We start from the raw sequence: 26,001 nt of genomic DNA on the forward strand, positions 1-26,001 counted from the left end.
ACTCTTCTTGTCAGACAGCTCTGGTTGATAGCACAGAGGTCTTAACGTAGTCTCAGCATGGCAGATCCCTGCACATTCACTGTGGTATTCCTCTGTGTGTTTGCTGGGAGTTTTACACATGCAAAGCACATTGTACATAGAATGTAAGTATTCACCACCATTGCAGCGTGTATGCAAGCCTGACACATACTGTGCTAGGAGATACCAGCACTTCCCAGTATGCTGCCAAATTTATTTTTCTAGTATTATAATACTGACACAAATGAAAATAACAGGTTTGTTTGCACTTTATAGTATCTAATGATACAAAAATACGTTTTTTCTTTATAATTATGTAATTGTGTTTTAGTAGCATAGTATTTCTTACACATAATGACCGTCATTGTAGTAAGGTAGTATTAGGCATTACAAAACTGAGCAAATCGATTCTGTTTTACATTAGTATTATAAAACATAGAGTTCTTAGGGGTTTTTTTCCACATTACCTGGTACCTTCCTTGTTAAATATTATTGCCATCTTAAGACTAATTTTCCCATTCTCGCCTACTTTTATTTTATCATTATTGAAAGGTTTTCATTTTATGTTTTTCAAATGTTACTGTTCCAAACACTTGATTTATATTTCTGTCTAACCTTATCTTTCTGAGGCATCACTCTTATTCACCCCATATGTGAACACTTGCTTGTCTTTATGATAATACTAAATGCATTTTTGGGGCCTTTCTGTATGATTTGTATCATGCCACGTGAACAGCAGTAATTCTTTAAGCCTTTATAAATAGCTCTTATATTGCAAAACAATGTGGAGAAAATGCTGTACTGGTATGACTTTCAGAATTAAGCATTTTGTTTAAAGACAAAGACAGTATTTAAAATATTTTTAACAACTTGAAAACCTGGATCTTTCTCCTTTGTTGTTTCTATTTTGCTGCCAAAAAGCAAGCTGAAGATCCTCTTGCTGGGAATAAATTTATAGCTGCGTTTCACTTCATTGGAAGATTTGTGTTAGCAAGGCTTCCAACACATAAAATGAACTATATTTCCAAATAAAGGTATGGGAATGAGAGGGCTGACATTTAAAAACTGCAGCATCAAGCTGGAACTGTTTTGCAGTTTTAATGGATGACAGCATGATTTTATAAATCCTCTGTTAACTTATTAAGAAAGTAGACACTGCACTGCAATCCCATCTCAAAGCTTAATAAAAGGACTCTCTGTTACTGTTGGAAGACTCCTTTGTACTAATTTCTTGTGTGGAATATTCAGAATTCAGGTATTACCCGTGGTAGATGACCTAATGAAATCTTCATTTTTGGTTTTTGAAGAAGGATTTGTGTAATTTCTTGGGGTGTTAACTGCTTCAATTTGCGTTCTTTGCCCATGTAAATGCAACTGTACATAATGATGGTAGTGTAAAAAACTTACCAAACAGGTATTTGGAATAATTTTGTAAAATCAGTTCTCACAAAGCAAGCTATATAGCTGATATTGCTGAAACAGTATCAGGAAATGCTTCTGGAATGGCTATATTTGGGTAGGAATCAGGAGGGGTATGTGGTGCATACAAACCTTTCTTCTCCAACAGTGAGGGGATGGACTACTATTCTGAACAGTTTCCTGCCAGTGGGAGCATGGAAGAACACCACAGATGGGTCACACTTGAAACGTGACATTCATGAATGCAATCCATTGTTTTCCCCATATTTGACAATTCTAGATCAGTAGGATTAAGTAAGACAACTGCACAGTTTTCTTAAAGTGGTCTGGAAGTGACCAGTCTGAGAAAATTGCTAATAGCAGGAGAACGGTTGGCCGGTTTTAAAGGCTGCTTTGTTTTTCAGTCTGTTCTCTGAGCTTCCAGTCTTCTATGCACTGCCTTTCAAAAAACAAAATTATTAACTATTTATATGCTTTATAAGCAACTATGAAGAAAAAAAAAAAAACTCTTTCTCAGATGTTGCTAACACTTACAGCTAAACTGAAATGATGTCATTGGTTTATTTGGAAAATACTTCCTGACTGGAAGATTAGTCGGTAGATGTTCAAAGGAAGAAAATTGATGCTTTCCCTGGCAGCTAAGCTAGCTTACACGCAGGTTTTTAAAGTCACTTAAAAATGGCAAGCAAGAACAAAATTGGGTATTTTTTTGTCTCCTCTTCCCATCAGATATACTATTAACAGACTTGAAAACAGCAAACTGATCTGAAAGTCAGTCGAAATATCCTGTGATTTTTTACTATGATGTGTCATTAGATTTGAGACAGTGCTTTAAAAATTGAGAACTGGAGTTGAAAGGTACCAAATAAATTAGACTGTAATGCAGTGAATGCTGTTTTCCAATTGGGAGAAGACAATTGCATTTGATTCTTTTTATCAGTCAGTATAGATCTTCGAATGTACGCATATTACACTTCATTTTCAAGTGAACCTCTTCACAACTTGAAGCTGTGCATTAAATGCTAGAAAATTTGTTAGGAATTAACCCTGTCCTTACAAATGTATCTGTCTGGGGAGAGGGAGAGGGTGTTTAAGGGAATTAGCAGTGAAGTGTCGCCTTCCCAATAAACTTCCATCTGTCTAATACTTCAAAAACCAAAGGGCTAAATATGGCTCAGGAAGAAAAAGTAAAATTTTTAGGATACTAATAATATTAATTCTGTCTTGAAAAGCTTTGTTTGCCTAGTTGATTTTTGAAGTGCAATCTATCATTAGTCACAGTAAGATGATACTGTTTGCTTTCAGATTTACTCCTACTAGTAAAATATCAACAAATAGCCTCTTGTTATGATGTCAGTGGTACCCCCTATTCCTGACCCCTGGCAATAGAAGAGATTTCTGTTGCCATCACAGGAAATGGAACAATAAGCTTCACAGTTAAATACTGCTGTTTACTGAAGCAACAGTTAGTAGGAAATTATGGTATATAATTTTATCTTAGTATTTTTTAATGTAAATTGATGGGGTTTTAATATATACAAAATAAAGTTCTTTTTTTTTTTTTTAATCTCAATCTTCTCAAAATGTTTTTTCACACAAGAGAAAAGAATGGCTGTATTCAGTTTGTTCAAAGTACCTCCTAGTCTGATACGCTGTCTGTAATAGTGGCCAGTCAAAAATGCCTAGGAAAAACAAGAACAGATCAAGCATAAAATGAAACTTTCTGGCATGTGGCAGTCCACAGCTCAGGGATTTCCCAAGCTGAAGGTAATATTTTGAAGGCTTTATTCCATGAACTTCTGATAAGTTTTCAAACCGATCAGTATCAAACCTTTCAGATCTTTTGATGATCCTGGGTTTTTTCTACTTTTTTTCCCTTATGGAATATTTGTAAATCTTAAGAAAGTAGTTTTAAATTGCACAGCTACTTTCTATCTAGTCTTCATTACAAGGGTTGTTTTCAACAGATTTTAGAACCTATAGTCCTAGTGTAAAATATTTTAGTGAAACAAATAAAGTGCTTTTAAAAGGACACAGAAATTTGATACACTGATTAAGTAAAGTGGTATTTCCAAAAGCCTTGGAACAATGTATTGATACACAACAATATATGATGATTATTCTTGTTACATTTGATAGGATGGGCAGAGATTTTGACCAAAGATCCTTGAAGTAAGGGAATTTAGGGGAATTGAATCTTTTACTTTCAAAAAGAGAAAGGTCTTGGATTTTGTGGATGAAAAAAATATTGAAACAATTAAATTTTTACACTATGCAGATAAAAAGGAAATAACACAGGGACAGGGTGTTAAGAGAAAATTGTAATTGTGTTGTCCTTGAATTTTTGGAATTGAAAGTATTTCAACAAATTAATTTGTAAAACTTTTCGCCAAGGGACAGAATCTCTTGCTACACATTACTAGAAACTTAAGTAAAATTTCTTTAACTAAACCCAAAAAAGATGTTGTATATTTTAATATTGAAAATAAGGATCGTAAATGTTGATTTATATGTATACAAATAATCTGTCGGGTGGGGTTTTTTTGAGGTTAGAAGAGGCAGGCTAAAACCTTTCTGTTCAAATTCTTAAATGAATTAAAAGTTTTATGTGTTCCCTAACAAAATGAAAACCTGCTGTTAAGGAACAGCTCCAATAGAATAATAGAGCCAGAATTGTTTAGATTGGAGAAGACTTTAATGATCATTGAGTCCAACCATCAACCCAGCACTGCTAAATCCACCTCTAAACCACATCCCTAAGCACCACCTCTAAATGTACACATGATCACTAGTACATTACTATTTCTAGAATGTCTAAATGCATGTGAAGTGCTAAAAGAAAAAAGATGAGCATAACAAATTATTGTCGGTTTCTGTGAATCTTCTCTTGCAAAACAGGTATAATTCAAATATTTTAAATATTTTGAAAGACTACCATCTGCCTTTCTCATCCACCCTAGGTTCAGCACACTTAACACATGTAAGAACATATGGAATACAAAGTATAAATAATATCTCTTGGGTGAGGTTTTAAATGACCCCTAGGAGACAGTTAAAGATAAGGTATGTGTTAAGGGAAAAAGTATGAGTGGAGTCATTGTCAAATCTGTCCCAAGCCCACACTTTCTACTAAACACAAAAGAACCACAGAATTGTTAGTGTGTCTGTGCAGCCTGCCCTCTGTTATACTCTTGGTTGAAAATGGTGTTCCTGAAACCAGTATTCCTGATAAAAATAAGCAGATACAAGAATATATTTTTTCTCAAATTGAAACTTAAAAATAAGTGTAATAAAATCATGCATAGCTTTTGTGTTTTCCATTTTTCTGTAGTTTGTAACAACTAATTCTAGGTAAAAATTGAAATTTTATCCTGAGCTGAGTACAAGCCCCTATGTGTTGGAATTTCCTTTCCCGTGACTAACTGTTCTTACCTCTGTCACTTCAATAAAATTAAAAAATCCTAGTTTTATTTTCAAAAATTTTACCTGCAATCAGAACATCATAACAAAATCTATTAGGATCCTGATGTTAACAATATTAAATGTTGTCTTTGTGTTTTGATTGTTTACAGTAAATTATTTTAAAAGTAGAATGTTAAAGCAGTCACTAAATGAAAATATATACAAACCTTCACACTAATTTATTCTAAAATAGAATTTCACATGCTAGAAGATGTGAAAATTAGTAGATACGTAACCTGCATGTGTTGTTTTTGCATCTCAGATTTAATTAACTTAAAAATTATTAATATCAGAACAGCAATGGAATGCAGACTGAATAATTTAGATTGAGATTATCTTAACTGAAACAAATGTGTTTCTTATTTGATACACCTCTACATAAGCATTCTTCCTTTAGCTTGATTATTTGGGAAAGAAGAAATGTTAGAAAAAGTCTGTGCTCTAAAAAAAAAAACCAAAAACACCAGAAAATCTGGTGGTACTGGTTAAGACTTGCCACCACCTCAAACCAGAATTACTATGTTATTGTAGAAGATACATTTGTTCTGAAATTTTAACTAAATATTTGTGAGAAAGGAGTCAATCGGTTCATAATTTTAGCTCCCTGTTTTTGTGGGTTTTTAGAGATTCATTCATTTTAAGTGGAGTAACTGTTACTGAATTAAGAGGGAGAGAACTTTGTCAAATATGGTGAAGTGAGAGGGAAGGAGATGATACAGGACAGCATAAAGAGAATTAGAAGGTCAAGAGGAAGAAAAGCCAAGTCGTTGACTATTTATGAAGTGACAAAATATGTCTGACTTTAATACTTTGAGTAAGTGGTAACACGAAGAAATTACAACGGTTCTTCCTGGGCAGTACTGTTCTCTTTCAGAAGTGACTAGGGAAAGATTCCATATAAAGAAAGTGGTGATACAGAAAGATGCTGATTTTGCCTCCAATTTGCAGTTATTTTTGTGTCTTGGAAGGCTCTCTAAGGGGACGGTATTAAAGTAGGGTTTCATAAAAATCCCATCCACAAGTTAATGCTGCATTTCATGCAAAATTTTAAAACATCAGTATTGTCAGCTTTAAGTTCAGGGCATCATAATTATCACAAAATAAGTGAAAAAGGTGATCTCAGCCTTTTCATGCATTCCATAGGACAGGTGAGGAGCTTAGGGGAGATGACTTAGGCAGTGAGGTTAAGGGAGAGCCAGCTTTTTTAAGTTTGGTGAAAGTTGGAGGGCAATCTAACAAAAACTTACAGCTGTTTCATGGGAAGCTTTGGTGCTGGTGGAGCTAGACAATTCCCTGTAGTGGCAGACTATGAGGAACAATAATGACTGTGTGCTCCTGTGAGAATCAGAAGAGAGCCCTGGGAAACACTTCTCCCTTAGAAGGGTAGTGCAGTGCTAGCCAATTTCTCTACTTTTTATGCATGAAATACTGAAATGAAAGCAAAAGATAGAAAATTAAATGAGAAATTGCTTTGTGAGACATTAGATCCTGTCTCGTCAATGGAGGTTGTGTAGACTACTACAGACAAGTGTAACCAGACAGGATTTGTTATCTGTGCCCATTTTAATTAGGGTTCTCCAAAAGTTCAGGGATGCTCTTTTCTGGAGAATTTCCTATCCAAATTTCTTCAACTACTCAGTTTAATTGTAGGCTTCTTTTTCTGTACAGAGAGTGACATTATACCTGTTTTTTGTAGTTAGCGAGTCAACATTTTCTTTGCACAGTGTTTCACACAACAAGGAAACATGTTTTCATACCTGTGTCACTACGTAGTGTTACTTATTCTGTGACTCTTTCAGGAGCCTTTGCAGTCATTATTTCTTTGTATATTAAAGAACAGTTACAAAGATTATACTGAAGAAATGAAGGTTGGTTCTCTAGCCACATTCACCATCAGAGCCAGCATAGCAGTGGGAACAAGCTTTTATTGGTTATTGGGGGTATAGTGTTAGTGCTTTTTGCCCCTTTTCAGGAATACACACACTCAGTCCTATTCTGAATAAAGCCTCAGAGTGGTGGCAGTACTGTTTAGCTCCAGCACAGACATGGCTGATTCACTTCCTCATCTTTGTTCTTTCTGATTTCTAGTACAGTTGTGAGACCACTTCTAAAGATTTCTAATTCTGTTGAAATTTTTTGTTTTAGATTTCCATTCCACAGGTCATTCATGACCATAACCATGCAAGGGTAAGGTTAGAAGAGGAAAAGGACATGCATGAGGTTAGTGTAAATTATGCCATGCACAACATGAGTGTACATTTTTAGTAAACAAATCCACACTCTGAAATTCTTTGTATGCATTTTTTCAAAGGGGACAAAAAGGTAATGAAACTAATGAAATTTTAAGCCAAAGAAATAGCATCTCTGGTTAAAATATTATGACATAATTAAATTGTCACGCATTGCCAGAGAATGTCATGGAGGCGAGAACCATAGATGACTTTGGAAAGGTATTGGTCTAATTTCTGTCTTGGGAGTTTATGTGCTAGGAATTGGCAGAAGCTTGAAAGGCATACCAGGGACGATTGACCATATAAATACTTCTATATGCATCAATTAATATCCACTCTCAGAGTAGAAATCTGGATAAACTGGACCTCAATTCAGACTCTTCTGTGTTTGTGTGAGAAATATGTGTTAAAAATAGAATAAAAACTTGAGTTCTACTGTACAAGGAAAATTTTCTGATGCCACTGTGGCAGCTGACAGAGCAACATTGACCCAGAAGTGGAGATGAAATGTCAAAAAAGGCAAAGCCCTACCATTTAGATAGTAAAGAAGAAAATTTTCATTTCTAAGGTATTCATTACAGTAAAGTAATGGTAAAATGTTAAAAGATATTGTTAGTCATGGCACATCCTGAATTTGAATATTAGATTCTGTCATATCCAAAGAAGAAAACTGAAAAACTGTCCAATAGCTACAAATGTTTTACAGGTATTTTCCCAATATTAAAGAACAGCAAAAACATGCAAGTTTTCGTGATACATAAATCAGTACTAAAATGTGGGATATATGTCCCATTTGGAATAGAAGAGTTAGACAAACTAAATACATTCTTGTGATTATTAGAGATGAATATACAAAAGCATAAAGGTTAAGACCAATAAGTAATCAGATTAAAACTTAGAAAACCTTTCGTGTTCACTGGGGGCATTGCATTTCACATGAAATATCCTCACTGTAGATACAAACTACTTAATGCAAAGTATATTTGACTTCTAGCTTCTTCATTGAGGAGTAGAAAAGACATTACTATTCTACCCACAGAGCTAGGATTTGATTGTTTTCTGTATACTAAAAAAGGATGTGAACCTTAGCTATATAGTTCTGGGCACACAGTGGTTTTCTTTGTTAATTTCATGAGCTAAAAATAATCACATTCACACATTTTCAGCAATAGGAATCTGGTTTTTATTTTTGAAATTTTAAGGTGTTTAGAAAGGTTACTATAGTTTTTGTGTGCTTCACTGTCTGCAAAGCATGTTAATAGGAATAATTTCAAATATTCAGAATAGTTGCTATTTGAAAATTGTCAGAAATTAGGGTTACAATAGGACTTTTTTCTCCTTAACTTTCTGTCACTTTTTAACCTTCCTGGCTGTTAAACTAAGAAATATAGTAATCCTTTAAACAATTAGAAACTGGAACTGTAAATGTAACAGGATTATGGTCAATATTTCAAAGACACATGCCTAACTTTCAGCCTCTGAGGAACGTCAATGGGCTGGGATCATGAATGTGTTTTTTAAAACAGACTGCTTCATTTTGAACCAGAGCAAAATGTCAAATCAAAATAGTATGAAATTTTCTCCAGACAGCTACATAGAATCATAGAATCATTTAGGTTGAAAAAAACCCGTAAATACCATCAAGCCCGAAATTAACCCAGCACTGCCATCTTCACCATTAAACCAATTTTCCAAGTCTATGGTTTTTTAAGCACTTGCAGGAATAGTGATTCTATTGCTTCCTTGGACAGCCTGTTCCAATACTTACCCACCCTTTCAGTGAAGAAATTTTTCCTTATATGTGTTCTAATCCTCCCCTGATGCAAATTGAGAACCATTTCCTCTCATCCTTTCACCTTGTTACCTGGTAGAAAAGGCTGACACTCACATCACTACAACCTCCTTTCAGGTAATTGTGGAGAGCAATAAGGTCTCCCCCAAGCCTCCTTTTCTCCAGGTTAAACAGCCCCAGCTCACTCAACCACTCCTGATAACACTTGTGCTCCAGACCCTTCTACAGCTTTCCCTTCTCTGGCCTTGCTCCATCACCTCAATGTCCTTCCTGAATTAGGGGCCCAGAACTGGACCCAGCAGTTGAGGTGCGGTCTCACCAGTGCTGAGTACAGGGAAGGATCACTTTCCTGGTCGTGCTGGCCACAGTTTTTCTGATACAAGCCAGGATGCCACTGGCCATCTTGGCCACTTGGACATACTGCTGGCTCATGTTCAGCTGCTGTCAAGCAGCGGCCCCAGGTCCTTCTCCACTGGGTTGCTTTCCAGTCACTCTCCCCACAGCCTGTAGTGCTGCATGGGGTTGTTGGGACCCAGGCGCAGGACTTGGCACAGCGATAGTAATAGCAGCATGGGAGGAAACCCACCTCTGTGCAGACTGAGGTTATCTTGTCAAAGATGGAGAGAAATATTCTGTTCTCAGTGTTATACTTTGATAAGGATCAAATGAGTTTTGTCGTTAATAATATCTTCCTTCCTTCACCAAATAAAATATAGTTTTGATTTATATGTTATGAAAAGTTTCTGCAAGCCATGTCAATGGATTTGTCCAGCATTAGGGAATACTGAGCTTATAGCTGGAGCAGTAAACCTGAGTACTTACTTGGAAACAGTGTCTTGTAAAATGTAGTTTGAATTTGTACTTAGAGCAAATGCTTGGGAAACTTCATTGTTGCAGCCTGATACAAACCCCAAATTTTGTAACTCTGGTATTGCCTATTTTTTTCCCATTTCTTTGCTTTTCAGCCTGTATTTTTCAATGGATCCTAAATTTTCTGTATATCTCTGTCCCTCTGGAATTCATTAGTTCTAGAGTATAAAGGGGGCAGTTTGATGTAAGAATGTTTGTGTTATTTCCATTTTAAACTGAAATGTCCAATCAACACCTGCAGATTGTGTATGCATTAGTTTACTCTGCATGCTGCCTAGGAAGTATAGTCTAATGATGGTTTCGATTGAGTAAATGTATTCAAGCAAGGTTTTATTGTATATATCCACAGTCCTAAATGAACAAAACAAGTTAATCACCCTGGAACCTCTTTTCTTGTGAAACTAACTTGTTCTGAATTTTATTAAATTCTTTTTCACTCTTTAGATCTCTGTTATTCAGACTGTTCAGAACCATATATACATTTATAGGTAAAGCAGATTATTTTTTTTATTTTAGCTATAAAGCACTTTTATCTAAAAATAAGTTTCACCTAAACATATTGTGATGGCATTGTCCCTATAAATGTGAGCATTGGTATTTATGAATCTTGTACATAGCAAGGATTATAAGAGTTCTCACCAGGAATGTGTTAGAGACTTTTTTATAAAACGTTACAAAAAAGTACCCATTTTGTTAGATGAAACCATTTCAAACTTCTTTCATTACTTGAAGACATAACATTGTCTTTACAGATCTTTTGAAGGTAGGATTTTTTCAGATGGTTGAAAAAATTCTTCCAATATTTGAAAAGATCAACTAAAAAAGGTGGCTGGTAATAGAACTTCAGGGCAAACCCCAAGAGGGTTTTGATCCACAATCCCTTAAGGTGCTGTACATTTGTGTTTTCATTCATACCAGTGCCTTCAAATACTTGCCAAGTTTGAAAAATATATATAAATTTTTTTTTTTTTATTTCACACTAAAGGTCTCATTCAGAGAGGCACTGTACAACAGTATATCCTCTTTATGTCACTCTTCTTGGGAGTCAAGAAATGGTATGGCCTAATGAGGTACTACATAGGTTATCAACAGGATTGTAGGATGCACATCAATAGCTTTACATCAGAGGCAAACTTAAAAGACTTGAAAGAAAAAAATTAGGTGAAGAGTTAGTGCCGCATGATACCATTTTCCAGGAAGAGAAAGTTCAATAATAATACCAAATAAAAAATAACAAATAACAGAAGTAAATTCTTAATGAGGTGTTGTGTTTTTTCTGATCCATTTAGTACTACTGATGAAATGATTTCATCATTAAATATTTAGATATTTCTGTAAACTTTAGAGCTAACAAGTATTTTTAAGAAACTTAAAAATAATTCATTTGAAGTAGTGTATGTGACTATTTTCAAAAGACCTAAGGAAAACAGCAACATTTATGAAAAGCAATAAACACAGGTTTAATGTTTTAAATCTCTCAAAATGTAGCCATGATCAAGCCAAAACTGATTACATGTGATATTTGTTGTTTATTGTCACTCTGCATGTTCCTCAAAATTATTTTTTTATTTCTGTGGAACACACATATCATTATTTTTGCCCATTTGACACAGACACAAATTAATTGCAGTTGGTCTGTAACATTGGAACATAATTTTTTGCTGCTTTTAATTAGTCTTTAATACTGTGTATCTTTAGGTGGCATGTCAGTTTAAGATTGAGCTTAGTCTGGTCGTTTGAAATCAAATGTGATCTTTTCTTTTATAATTAATATATATTTAGGTAAAGGAAAAAGTAAAAAGGATTAATAAATTGTAAGGTTCCTTATAATGTTAAACAAATCTAATCGCTCATAGCTTTTAGACCTAATACTTGAAGAAGTCTTACATTGAAAAAATATATATTGAGGCAGATTGGTTTACAATTAAAGGCCTGAGAAGATATAATGAGATATGACTTGTGTAATGCATAATTTTTACCATATCTCTGTCCTCTCTTGCAATTGGAAACTTTTCACTGAATTATTTGATTTTTGAAGTCATGGAAAATTGAATTCTGAGTATGCAGTTTAGGAAAAATCTGATGTTTCAAATGCTGCCTCTGAAAATACAGCTATGATGGAAATACAGAGTGGTTTAGTGAAAAATGTACTTGCACTCTGTCAGGATAGCAGTAGGACTGTGTCTCCCCTGATATCTTTGCAGTTTAGCTATAGGAAAAACTGAGGTGTACAGCATAAACACATAAAAAACTTCCAGTACTGAGATCAGATCAAAGCTCTGTCTTGCACAATATTGTGTTTGATCAATTATGAATACCTATGGAAGAGTATGGAAACAGGCAAGTATATATTGATAGCTCCATGCTTCCTTCCACTAGGTGTCTGAATCCACTTCTAAATCTACTGCTAACTGTTTTTCTATCAATGGATCTAATTCATTCACAGCCTGATTTTTTGTGTGATAAAGTTTTTGGTTGTTTTGAGTGTGTGACCCCCTAACTTTATTTAAAATCCCCTAATCTTTGTATTAGAAGAGGCAATGAATTAATTAGTGCTAGATGACTTTCTCCATATCACATATGAATTTCTAGATACCCATCAAGCAGACTCCACACCTAGAATTTCCAGGCCTACAGGCTCTGGCAAACATAGTCTGTCTGATGCATTTAAGTTACAGGGAGTACATGGCATCTGAATTGGAAATAGCCTATTGTAGTGCCTGAGGCCATAAAAACTAACTTGAAAATCTTCATAAAATCGTAGAATCATAGAAATAGTTTTGGTTGGAAGGGACTTTTAAAAGTCATCTAATTTAACCCACCTATAATAAGCAGGGACATCTTCAGCTGGATTTGGTTGCTTAAAGCCCATGAACCTGGCCTTTAACACTTCCAGGGATGGGCATCTAGCACCTCTCTGGGTAACTTGTTCCAGTGCCTCACCACCCTCACAGGAAAGAGTTTCTTTCTAATATTGAATCTCAATCTGCTCTTACAGTTTGAAGCCATTTCCGCCTTCTCCTCTCATTACAAGCCCTTATAAAAAGTCTCTCTCCAGCTCTCCTGTAAGCCCACTTTAGAGACTGGAAGGATGCTATGAGGTCTCCTGGGAGCCTTCTGTTCTCCCAGCTGAACAGCCCCAATTCTCTCAGCCTGTCGTGTTAGGAGAGGTGCTTTTTCCCTCAGATCATTTTTATGGTATTCCTCTGGATCTGCTCCAACAGGTCCATGTCTTCCATGTGCTGAGGAGTTCAGAGCTGGTTGCAGCATTCTATGTGATGTCTCACGAGGCCGGAATAGAGGGCCAGAATTACCTCCTGTAACCAGCTGGTCACGCTCATTTTGATGCAGCCCTGGATATGATTTGCTTTCTGAAAGTGCAAGTGCACACTGCTGGATTGTGTACAGCTTTTCATCCACCAGCACCCTCAAGCCCCTCTCAGCAGGGCTGCTCTCCACCCCACTACAGCTAGCTGTGCTACTTTTTCAGGAAATGTTGAGGTGGTTGAAGTCCCCCAGCAGGAAGAGAGCCTTTGAGCCTGATGCCTCCTGTAGCTGGAGCAGGAAGGCTTCATCAATAATCATCTTCCTCTGGCAGCCTGTAATAGACATCAACCTCAAAGTTCCCTTTGTTGCCAGTCTCCAATTCTTGCCTGATAAGACACACTGTTTTGGTTCAGATTCTTTGCAAAGTATTTCACCTTGATTGTGTTCATATCTAATCAGGATTAAAAGAAATTCTTCTAAATAATGACTTCCTGTGAAAGATTTTGTTTTGTAAACCATACGCTGGTGAAAAATGTCTTCAAAGGGAAACTTGGAGAACCAGAATAGATTTGGAAGTTTCCAAGTGGTTTTAGATCTAAAGAAAAAAAAAAGACATCTCTGTCCGTTAACTATACAGCAGGACTACAATACAGATGCACGGGCCCTACAGTATTTAGCACAAGGAAAAACTATGAATGGAACACTCAAACGTTGTGCAGAGCGTTGATTACACATTTATATTTAAAAGAATTATTGGCCTTTTACATGAATACATATGCATGCATATGTATTTTTTGTATTTGTATCCATATATAAATATGTAAGTTGGATGTTAAATCTATTTTGTGATTACCCTTAGAAATTCAAATTTAACTTACAAAGAACCATTACTCACCTACTTGTAAAAAAGCCATCCTTGGGGTTTTTGGGGGGGTTTTTTTGTTTGTTTGTGTGGTTTTCTGGTTGTTTTTGTTTTGGTTTGGTTTTTTTTGATAATGTGCTGGCTTTGCAACTTGATATCATCGCAGAAGAACATACGTAATACCTTGCTTTATCATTTGTTGAAGTTAGCTACATCCCTGGTTCTTGGAAAGTTTTTTAGAAACGTTTCACATTTCGTCTACATGATAATAGTTTTAAATCTAATCATTTATTTAGTGATTTATGTAACTTTCTGTTAGGAATATACTTGTATTTCCAATTTGAAATGTTATGTGATAATATTTAGGAATGCATATAATAAATTGCAGTCATAGGAAGTGGCAGTACTACTAATCATTTATATATATATGTATATATAAAAGTTTGAGATAATGTCATTAGAGATGTTTCATTTTTGTCTGTATTTATCTTAATAAGCAAGTTAGTTTAAGAGTACACGTGTTTTGATTCCATCTCAGTGCTGCTGTACAATTTAGAAGAAACTTCTGACTTGCCATTCGTGGGTTACCATGCTAGTCTCACAGCTGTCCCTCTAGCTGTGACTACTCGTAAACCTCACAGGCTGTAGTAAGAAGAGTAAGTTGGAGAGGTTAGAAATTCAGAGAAAATTGAGGGGTGTGATAGATTATGTGAAATTAGAGCAGTCAGAAGATTTTGTATAAAAGAGAATGTCATGCATCTGAAATATACGTTGGTGTGTGTTGCCCTTAGGAGGTGTGTACCACATGCTAGATACTCAGAGTACTTTTTAATAATTGTCTGATAATTTTGATAAGCATATAATTGAAAATCTATAGATTAAAATTTGCTGAGGTCTTAAGTTCCTATTTATAGGAAAAGATGGATCTTTGTCAATCTGATTTCATCAACAAGAGGGAAAGAATACGATACACTGTGTGGTAACACATGGTTGCAAATGGTTTTTTACTTGGCTAGAACAACTTACAGCTGATCTCAATGAAAAAGCTGCGAGTTATATTCTTTGAACACCCCATGAAGCCATAAAAATATATCTATATATATCTATTGGGCATTAAAGGTTTGTGATCCAGCACCATATTTACAAAATAAAACCCAAGAAATAGCTTGAAAATTCTCATCTTCTGAATACACTAGAAATAACAGTTTGGGGTTCTTTTCCATATAAGAAATAGTGATCACGCTCTATGTGTAGCTGGCTGAAGAATTTAGTGATCTGTCTTAACTTCCTCATCAGTATCTACAGCGTGTTTTAAAGGATCTGAATTATCTTGTGTACACTAATTATTCAAAAGAATTATTTAAAGTATTTGTGCAAATAAGTCTTGGTTTGTATCCTATTGTCTTCAAAATACAGAGTTTTCATTCTGTGTATAATTGCAATTGTCCTGATTCACCATGCGTAAGCACTTCTCACCTTTCATTGAATTAAGACATAATATTATCAAGCTTCTCTACATATATTATTTTATTAAAATGAGGAATCTATTTTCATGGAATTTATGTAAAACATAAGAAGAAAAAGTAGTTCAAGAAACTGTACAAAATTAAGGAAGTTATTATAAATTTTGCAGTATTTTTCTCAGTATAGAGATGTACATATGAATGAGCTACAGAGAAATTCAGCTGCATATATGGTATGCAATTGAACTTCATAATCTCTGTGTAATAAATCATATAAATCATATGGACTTTTTTGTATTTTCAGCATTTTGTTCTATAATTTGTTCTTAACACTACTTTGCTCATGTATAACCTAGCCATTAGGTTGAAATAGTATACTGTGCCAATTTCATCTTTGATTGAGGGCTGTGATGTATATTCAAGCTGTGAGGAAAAGCAAAAATTAAAACAAAATATAAAAACAAAATGAGACAGATTGAAACACTGCAATGTTTTGGGCCTTAACTCTCTAAGCACAGATACAGTATACAATTCTGTAAAACCGTCTAAAAAATTCTAGTTTTCATTAAAGTATGATTCAGCTTTGCATTTGCTAATCTGAAATATTTTAATGATATGCACACACATCATGGAGTTAAAGAAGTTTTTTTCTTGAAAGTGCTTATTTTATTCTAAAACTGTAGCAAAAGCAAACATTGCTAGTAAAGATGTAGGTCTCAGTTTATACATGGAACTTTTCTACTTTAAACATCAGAATTGTAGAGATTAGATATATTTTACAGTTTACTGACTTATGTGACTATCTGGTAATTTCTTATTGTTTTCTTGGTTTCCAATTTTCTTTCTCTCTCCGTAAAAACCGAACGGTTTTTACTGCTTTATGGAAAACTTTCTTGCTGCAGCACTGCACAGAAAGAAATTACAACATCAGCTGTGAGATACAAGACAGGAATATCAGATATTTAGTAGCTAGAATGAAAGAAATGAAGAAAAAAACCCACTAGAGTGATAGAGTTCTAGCATCAAATGGTCTATCTACGTATTATTTTTTTGATGTATTGTAGCATTCAAGTAACATAATACTTGAGCTAGGTTCTCTGATACTTGTATTGGTTAAATAAATAAATAAATACATAAAATCTTGATAGACCTCAAGCAAAACTACCACTGTACTCAGACTTCTGTGTGTAAGCACTACCTAGGGTGCTTCAAAAACATAACATTCTGTGTCGAAATCAAATTCTTTTAATAATCCCTAGTGTTCCATCCTGATGCCATGTTTCAACTGTCTCTAATTCATGAAAGACAATTTCAACCAGCACAGACTACTTTAAAATACTCTTTTTTCTTAGTTCGATAGTGGGATGTTAATTTGCAAATACGTGCTAGTCAAAAGAAAAGCAGATGTTGAAAATTAGTAACTTGGAGTTTTGTTCAAAACTTGTAATTAATTTTACAGTAATTTGTATCACATGAAATGACCTCTTCCATGGACATTGCTGTGCTGAATGAAAACATTTAACTAAGAGGTAGCAATTATTCCTCTTCACGGACAACACTGAGTTGGTTGGGAACATTGATCTGCTGGATGGTAGAAGTGCTTTACAAAAGAATCTGGACAGGCTGGACCAATGGGCCAAGGTCAATTGTATGAGATTCAATAAGGCCAGGTGTCCTAAATTATGTTTAACCTGGAGAAAAGGAGGTTCAGGGAAGACCTTATTGCTCTCTACAACTACCTGAAAGGAGGTCGTAGTGGGGTGGGAGTCCGTGTCTTCTCCCAGGTAACAAGTGACAGGATGAAAAAAAATGTCTTCAAATTGCACCAGGGAAGGTGAATTGGGTGTCAGGATAGTTTTTTCACAGAGAGGGTTGTAAAGCATTGGGGCAGACTGCCCAGGGAAATGGTGGAGTCATCATCCCTAGAAGTGTTCAAAAAAACTGTGGATATAGGACATGAGTACATGGTTTGATGGTGAACATGGCGGTGTTTCTGGGCTGATGGTTGGACTTGATGATTGTAAAGGTCTTTTCCAGCCTTAACGGTTCTATGATTCTAATGCTGTGAATGCAGGTGATGAGGTGACTTTGGCAGTCAGACACACTATTGCCTTCTGTTTTCATAGATTTTCAGGCACATCTCGGAGTGTTCCTAAACGAATGATATGGCATGTTTTTATACTCTTGATTTTTTATTGGTTTGGTAAAACACAGTTAAGCACATATTCTTTTGACCAGCAGCAAAGTAATATTGTAAAGTGAAACACAGGCCAATATACCCTAAATCACAGATACATTGCTCTACCTGGAATACAAAAAGGCCAAGTCATGTGTCTAAAATAATTTTGTGAAGCAGGATAATGAACTCTTGGAGAGTGCAACTTTCCCAGCTACTGAACTGAGTTAGCATGTAAACTGGAAAGACTCAGCAATCTACTGAGATCTGCAATCTGTTTTTAAATTACCAATCCTAAGAAAACTTGGAATTTCGATTACAGATCCTATGATAAGAACTGCACTGGGGAAACAGGACAGAATAGTAGAGATTCATAATCATAAGCTCTGATTCCAGTAGTTCAGAATAAGGAAGAGTTTTTCTAACTTCATGTGGATTTAAAGGTTTAGTGTGAGATGAAGAGGGAAAATGAGCAAACAATAGTTTGACAACAATTTAATACTGTCATTTTGGGAAAAGTAAAATATTCCAGATTTTTCTAGTTCAAAGAGATTAAATGCTAGCAAGGTTTGTTTACCTTTATATTGTACAAAATCTTAGGTTGCTGTATTTGCTTAGGTAAATTAAAATTAGAAAATATGGATAGTCTACAGCAGGTTTCTTAGGGTGCTAGTCTTTCTTCTTTGATGTAATTTTATCCCAATAGCCCTGCCACGATTTATGAACCTGAGAAAAGGGAGAATGTAGCCTGCTAGTGCAAAGTATTTGCTCCCTAAAACAAAGAAGAAACTATAAAATCACATTGTCTTTGTTCTGCTCTTGGTATAGAGTGTCATGCACCACCCCTTACACAATCAACTTCATGAAAATCAAAAAAAATTCAGGATATAGGTAAACTTCAGGAAGTTGTAAGGAAAGTAAGGGAACTGAGTGAAGAAGTCAAATGTTAAAAGAAATATACTGTTAGTTCTAAAGAGCAGAGTGTAATATCAGAAAAATAATAGTTGATACCTCAGTCTAAGTCAACCTCTTGAAGGAATTGAAACTTAATGTAGAAGCATCTATGATGCCTAATACTGTAAATAGAAATCATGCCTAAAAATATATGTCTGGTGCCTTTGAAAATGAGTCTTTTTAGAGTGTCTTTAAATATATTTTTTCTGCTGTCTTCTTCTTTCTTAAGAAAGCTGAATAGAACGGATCTGGGCAGGATCACAAAATGATCACGTTCTTCTGTCTCAGGAAATGACATTCTAGTAGTGGATCTCACTGGTCAGGATTAGTTTCCAGTATTGAAGGATGAATTCCAGAACAACTCAGTTTGGGTGGTTAGAACATTTCCTCTGAGTCTTCACCTGTGCTATTTATTGCCAGTTACATACATTTATTCTCACATCTTGAACTTAGTTTCTTCCACAGCTTTTTTTTACCACTATGGATAGTAACCATATTCTTTCTCAGATTACATTTGGGAAGACTAAACAGAATAAATAATTTCAGCCTTTTCAGTTCATAAACACAGTACTTAATGCATACATTCTGGTTGTTTAGTTTATAAGTGCATGACTCTGAATTTTGCATTTTTACATTTGATTTCATTTGGTTATGTTCTGTTAATGTAGTTGACAAACTCATAAAGCACTTCCTGTAAGACCTTTCATGTTTTTTATCTGTTGAAAATAAAGAAATTGTGCAAGTGACCTACACTGATACACTCCATTTTACCTGACTCATTAAGGTTTTACAGAAGATCCACCTCATTTAAAGAGCTCTAGTAGAAATCTTCCTTCAGACTCTAGCCAGATTCTCCTCTATATCATAATTCTTCTCTGCACTCCCACCTTCAGCTTAACTTTCTCTGAAGCCAATATCAAATCTATCATGTTTCTGGTTTAAAAATAAAACTATTTAGCTCACTTAGAATCTCTCAGATTTCCATCGCTAAAAATGGCAGTTGGCAAATCTGAAAATCTCCTTTTGGTATATTTTTTTTTTCCTTTTAGCATGTCCTTAAATCTTTTTTACTTAAATATTTGCTAAAGTCCTGTTTCTTTCATAGTTTCATCCCAAAACCGTAAATACAATTATAGTAGGTTTCTTAATATATTACAGTTATGGAGGTAATACTAGTAAATTACTCTTCAAACAAGGAAATTATCAATGTTTTTGTTTCATGATCCCTACTACAGCTGTTGACATTAGAAAACCAAAAATAAACAAGAATATGTACTGTAGTCTAGAATAGCAAAGTACTGAGATTTAATATGCTTTATTTAGACAGTTATTTCAGGTTATGTACAATTTCTAGAATGAAAGATTATTTGAAGGAGTGGAGTTAAGAACTGGATGCAACTCACATGATGTGTGGCAAAAAGGTGAGCTGAGGCTCAGGGCTAGTCCCCACACACTGCTAGCTGTGCAATGCACACTGAGTCCAAAAGGCTCCATAGAACATTGACTCTGTATGCATCCATTCATCATGGATCACAGAACTCTTTCCAGCCCTTACAAGGAAAGTCTTAACTAAAAGCCTCACTCTGTATGATATTTGTTTCCATTTATCACATAGAACATAACATGAAGTTATGACAAGTATATTACAGTTATAATGTGTCAATAAATTAGATGCTGCCATATAATTGAGCATATGCATACCTAAAACAAAATGGCAAATGGAAATGAAAACAAAATGGATGCCAAAGTAATGCCAGTGAGTGTCTCTAGCATATGTAAACCTGAGCATGTTATTTTGTGGAAATACTCTAAAGAGAAAATGTGTTTACCATGATCTGTGATCAATTTCAACTTGTGCTTGTAACTAATCCACTCATGTTGCAGCCAGTTTTATGTACTTAGTGACTAAACAGTGACTAAGCAGTTTATTTACATTAAAATCTGTTCTATCACCTAAGTCCCTAAACATCATAATGAGCTTGCAGCTCTTTTATGAGCAGATACATAGTTCTGCTTTATGTTTATTCCCTGGCTACAATTTTGAATTGATTTTAAAACCCAGAAATTCTCTTTCACTCAAATATGAACATGTTGCATTTAGAATAAAAGGAATATCCTAAGTGATACAAGAAATAACTGTTAAGAAGCCTAATTTTACGGGAGATAACATTATCAATATATGCCCTATGCATCTAGTTGAGGAATTTATAAGATCTAATGTATTAAACATCCAGTCCTTAAAGCAAAGCATATGTGTAAATGCGTTACACAGCAAGTTCAAGATTAGAACCTATGAATTTTATTCTTTGTGGATTCTCTGGGACTTATATGTTTTTATGAAGAAGTTTCTAAACATCTGTCATTTGCTAAATTAATGGAGGTTAGATTTCAAGAAGTTAGAATAGTTATAATGTAGTAGCTCCAGGTAATATGTGAAAATGCTGGGGTTTAGGAACTGAGGTCTACCTTCTGTAAAATTAGAAATTACAACAAACTGCTTTAAAAAAAAACACTGTATAGGCTATCCATTTTATTTATTAATTGCAACTCAAGAAATTCACATATTTCTGAATTCAAATGTAAAATATTACATGCTTTAATTTAGCACATACAGTAATTCTTTATGCTAACATATTTTCAATCAAAACATTATCATTGGAGTATAAAATGTAATAATTTTAAAAGCTGTTCCATTTTCTCCATAATTTTCTCCAGTCTTAATTCTGTCTGCAAAGATATTTCAGAATTCACCATTTTTATTGTGTTCCTATTTATATGAGCATGTAACAAGGAATTCCAAGAGTATGCAATAATCAACATAAAGTTCTTGCTGGTGTGAAGTGTTTGCCTGTCATAACTGTGTCAGTTTCCCATTCTGTTCTTAAGCACTGAGTTTGACAGATACACTCTGTGCCATCAGTGGCTTGCTCTGTACTGTTTGAAGGTGAAGCTGCCACAGTAATTTGTTTCAAAGAACTTCCAAATTTGGCTGAAAAAATAGCAGAATATATCCAGAGGAAAAGATACTGAAATTGTGAATATACTTTAAGAAAAGCACTGCTTATTAAGATATTTTAAGGAGGAAAAATAAAAATATATCTTTTCTGCATCTATATATTTCTTTCTGTAAGTTGCTTTCCCATGTTGCTGTATTGTGAATATGAGAATGAATAGCAGGATAGAGATTCAATATGCAGGAATCTTTTAAAACTGATTTTTACAGTTAAAGAACATTTATATAAACAGGGTAGATTTCAGCTACATACGACTCAAACTTCTGACGGTGTTAATTTGGCCTTTATCAAAGACTTGAAAATTCTGCAGGTAAAAGGAAGTAGGTCCATTCTTAGCCCATTCTCAAACTCTTAGATACAGTGCAGGTCATAGGACTCCTAAACAACTGAAAGGGAAGGGTTATTTTTAAGAGAATGTCAACCCAGAGAAAACTTTAAATACATCGAGATATGGTAGGAATGAGTTCCTTTGATACAGACTTACGGTTTTCTTCCAAGTGTTATCAGTTTTGTCTTTGCTCATTAGGCAACAAGAGCACCAGACTTTCTGTACTCCATAATTTGCACCTCTTTCTGAAGAAATGCTTGCTTAATAGATCCTCTACAAAATCGTCACAAAGAATTTACTCAAAATTTTGTTATATTGTAAATAGTTACTTTCAATACTGCAATTTTAAGTACAAACAGAATTGTCAGAAAAGAAATAACTTTTCCCTTTCCTTCTCTAAATTTATTTGTAAGACCTTGAACCTAGTAGTTGGATTAAGTGCACAATAAATAACCTAGGATCTCTTTTATTGACTATCTATTTTCCTCATTATCATCTACTAGCATATCATGCAAATAAATGCTAATTTAAATTTTCAAGTACTTCAAATAATTTCTAATACTTAAGCTTTTTGTGGAGGCCCTCATATTGCCCACATCCATGGGGAATAGAAAAAGCCAAGTAAAATACTTCTTGAAATCTTTTAAAGTTATTTTGTGATTACTACCTCATATAGAACACTAAAATCAGTACTGATGTGGGGGATTGAACCTGTTTGTAAGGTTACGCTTGTATTTTTAATATTTTTATTTAAATCTATACAGCTTGTCATTTGATAGCAAATTTCACTAAGGAATTCCTCACTGTTCTGTTTTAATCTCTGATTTAACTCTGTCATATGAAGTTATGTTTTGTTGTAATCAGAGACTATATGATCTAACAGTACAGTGAAGAAGCCACATATCTGTATTAATCTAAATAATCAAGACACATGAATAAAAGAGAGGAGCATTCCAGTGTCCAAAAACTTAAAATTCTAATGCATAATAAGTTTTTACAGTGTTTGGTAAATTGTCTAAGGATATGGAAATCAAGCTATTTTGGAGTGAGAGAGAACAGCTGAAAAACTCTGCCTTGCTCTTCTCGTTGAAGTCATAATTGTGTTTACATTCACTCACACCCTCTTCTGAAATAGCACTACCTCATACCAAATTATCAAGGCAACCTCTGCCAGCAGTTTTGTCTACAAAACACTGAACTACTGGATCAAAACTGTGTCTTGGAGAGTTTTTCTATAGGTATCCTAATTTTCTACCCAAGTTAGATATTAGTTTTATTGCATATAAGAGGTAGGTGTTCATAAGCAGCAAGTGTCATTTGAAGAAATAAATTACTTGCATTAATCTCTTACTCGGCAATGATGTAAAGAACAATTTTTTTTTTTTCTCCACTGAAAAAGGTGTCTGAGATCTTCAAGACATTTTAGAATGTACGATATGTCAGTATAACATCACTGTCATAGTAGCAGCATATGAGTGGGAACAAAGTTTGAATAATTTTGAATTTATCACAGCTTTTTAAATACTTTTATCTTGGAGGGGAAAAAGCAATTAATGTGAATGTATTGCATTTTAAATTTACTCTATTATAAATATTGTAAACATTTGTGTTCCCAAATATTATAAGAATTATTTTAGCTTCTGTTTAGGCAAAAGAAATCAGTAAAGGAAGTCAGACATAACAAATGAGAATTTCAGGTCCAGTGACATAGATAGACCTGGGTGCCTTATATCCACACACTTTTCAATCAAGTAATATGTGTACTGCAGTGGAATACACTGAAGACACTCTAGCAGCCAAGTAGACTTTGATCACTTTTGTTCATAAATGTGACTCATATTTCAGTAGCCTCTTTTTTATAAGCTACTGATCTTCCCTAAACTTTACAGTGAGTGCTCAGTGAACTTAAAGAAGCCTTTACTCATTCTGCAAACAGACATTAAATACTCATGCTGGGTCACACTTTTTTTCTTAAAATATCAGATACTGTCTCTTGGTTGTAGTTTTTGTTTCTTTACTTGTTTTGTGCAATGTCCTTCACATTCTACAGAATAAGTTGTGGTGAAAGATGGGTTACTTTTTTTAATCACAATGCTTTCATTAATTCAGTTTTACAGCAGAAATTAAGTTTGAAAATACTAATTTGCCTACATTTGTTTTGTTTAATGATTTTTGTTGATTCGTTTTTCTTGTTGATTACTCCTATGCTTTCTGTTGATTGCATGGCACATTAAGATACTGTACACAATTAAAAATAAACATGATAAATACACTGTCATTAGTTTTCTGGAGGGAAGGCTAAGAAGAATTCCCTTTTTCCTTATAAAGATACAAGGCATAGTAGGGACTGCCTTATTCTTTTGATTTTTACAGTAGACTGCACCCATGTAAACAAGGCACTGGTAGAAATACATGCCATAGCCTTTGGTCATGCTGCTTTGTGCTGGTATGGTGTCTTACTGGATCTAAGATATGACCATTATTGGTTAGGAATTTTGTCCGGATTGGAGCATAATGTGTGGGCTCTGTGCAATCTGTGAAAGTTGTATGTTACATGTTCTTGGTGTGAAATGAAGTCATGTGGGAATCTGAATGTTTCAAACCTGCTGATGAAATGTGAGACAACAGCAGAAAATAGAGAGGGTCAACCTTGGTGCACCGTTCTCTGTGTTGCCTATTCAGCATGACCTCTGGAGTGGGCTGTGCCCTATGCTGCACCAGGTTTTAGGTAAAACACAACCAAAAACAAAAAATCCAGGAAAGAAATAACATCTGACTTGAAGAGGTACTACTTGAAGGTGTAGTCAAAGCTCTAGTTTGCTCCTGCTAGATCTGCTTTGTCATTGCCTTTTCCAGTTGAGCTGACTGGGTCCTTTTACTACCTCTCTACTAGTCAGAACAGTTGTTGACCCATGCAGAACACATACTTCCCCCTCCAAGGGTGAAAAGCAGCTTTGTTAGCTGTGTTGTCTTAGGTCTCCCAGAGGCATCATGACTATCAGAGGCAGAGTGCTACCCAAAAGTTTTGGGAGTAGTGCTTCCTTGCTTTTTTTGGGTTTTTTTTTAATGCTACAAGAATTGTAAATAACTTTCCTTAAGACATCTCAATCTCTAGTCTGTCTGGCAAAAAACCCAAAAAACTACACTTCATATGGTCATTTGTAGCCAGAAGTACAGTTTTAAAAACATAGCATGGAGAAAGAGGGTGAAAACTGAAGTTTTTTGCTTCCAACAGAGAGCAGTACTGAAAGTAACTCTAAAAGAGATGTTAAAAAACATTTGGTTTAGATTTTAAGCTCTCTAGGAAGTCACCTTAGTGATGACTTTCTAAAACACTGTCTTGTCTCCTACCTCCTTTAAGTTAATTTTATGTGATAATCCCTGGGATTCAAATCCAAGGAGATAGTTTTTTGTTCCTTTTATATTCATTTGAAATCATTAATTATATCAGCAATTGCTCTTTTCTTGGCAACATCAAACATGCCTATTGTAACCAATCATTACAATGTTTTAAAGCAATAGTCATCACAGAAAAGTAACATTCTATGCATTATCCGATTTTTTAAAGTTTGCAAGGTTGTGAACATTTACAGTTATTTGGATGAATGAGTGAGGGTTGCCAAGAAAATACAAATACTTCAATAAGTATATTCTTAAATTTTTAGGGGATATATAGATCATGATTTTGAGAAACCAAGAATATTTTCTGCTTTGTTCATATTTTGATAGTATACTTCTCTTTGCTCTTCCAATAATTAAGTCTTATGACATTCCAGAAAGCATAAATCCTGCTGAGATGTTTAGGTTTGGTGCAACCTACTGATGTACAAACAAAATTCAAAAAAAGAAAAAAAATACACCCAGGATCATAGCAAACTGTTTTGCTTTTACCTTTGAAAGAAAATTGAATGGTGAAGTAGTATGGTCTACTGAAACTGTTCTAGCCTCGTTGTTAACTAGAACCTCCTTTTGAAATTCATTGCCTTCAATTACATTTTTAAAAGAATTTTAATTATGTGCCTGAAAAGAATAAAGATGCTTCAGGCTCCATTTGTTTATCGTGGAAGGCGTAAAAAAATGAGGACAGAGCTTCCCAGCTCATGCAGGGGTTGCAGAGAGAGAGAGATGACTTTTAATTCGACAAG

The 26,001-nt window shown here is 34.7% G+C and overlaps 1 protein-coding gene across 9 annotated transcripts in view; it reads left to right on the forward strand.

The window, feature by feature from the left end:
* TENM3 (teneurin transmembrane protein 3) overlaps positions 1-26,001 on the forward strand; it is a 1,315,365-nt gene that overhangs the window by 479,929 nt on the left and 809,435 nt on the right. The gene's annotated exons all lie outside the window — the stretch shown is intronic.

The sequence above is a fragment of the Corvus cornix genome, chromosome 4 (assembly GCF_000738735.6).
Source record: "Corvus cornix cornix isolate S_Up_H32 chromosome 4, ASM73873v5, whole genome shotgun sequence".
In the NCBI taxonomy this organism is placed as follows: domain Eukaryota; kingdom Metazoa; phylum Chordata; class Aves; order Passeriformes; family Corvidae; genus Corvus; species Corvus cornix.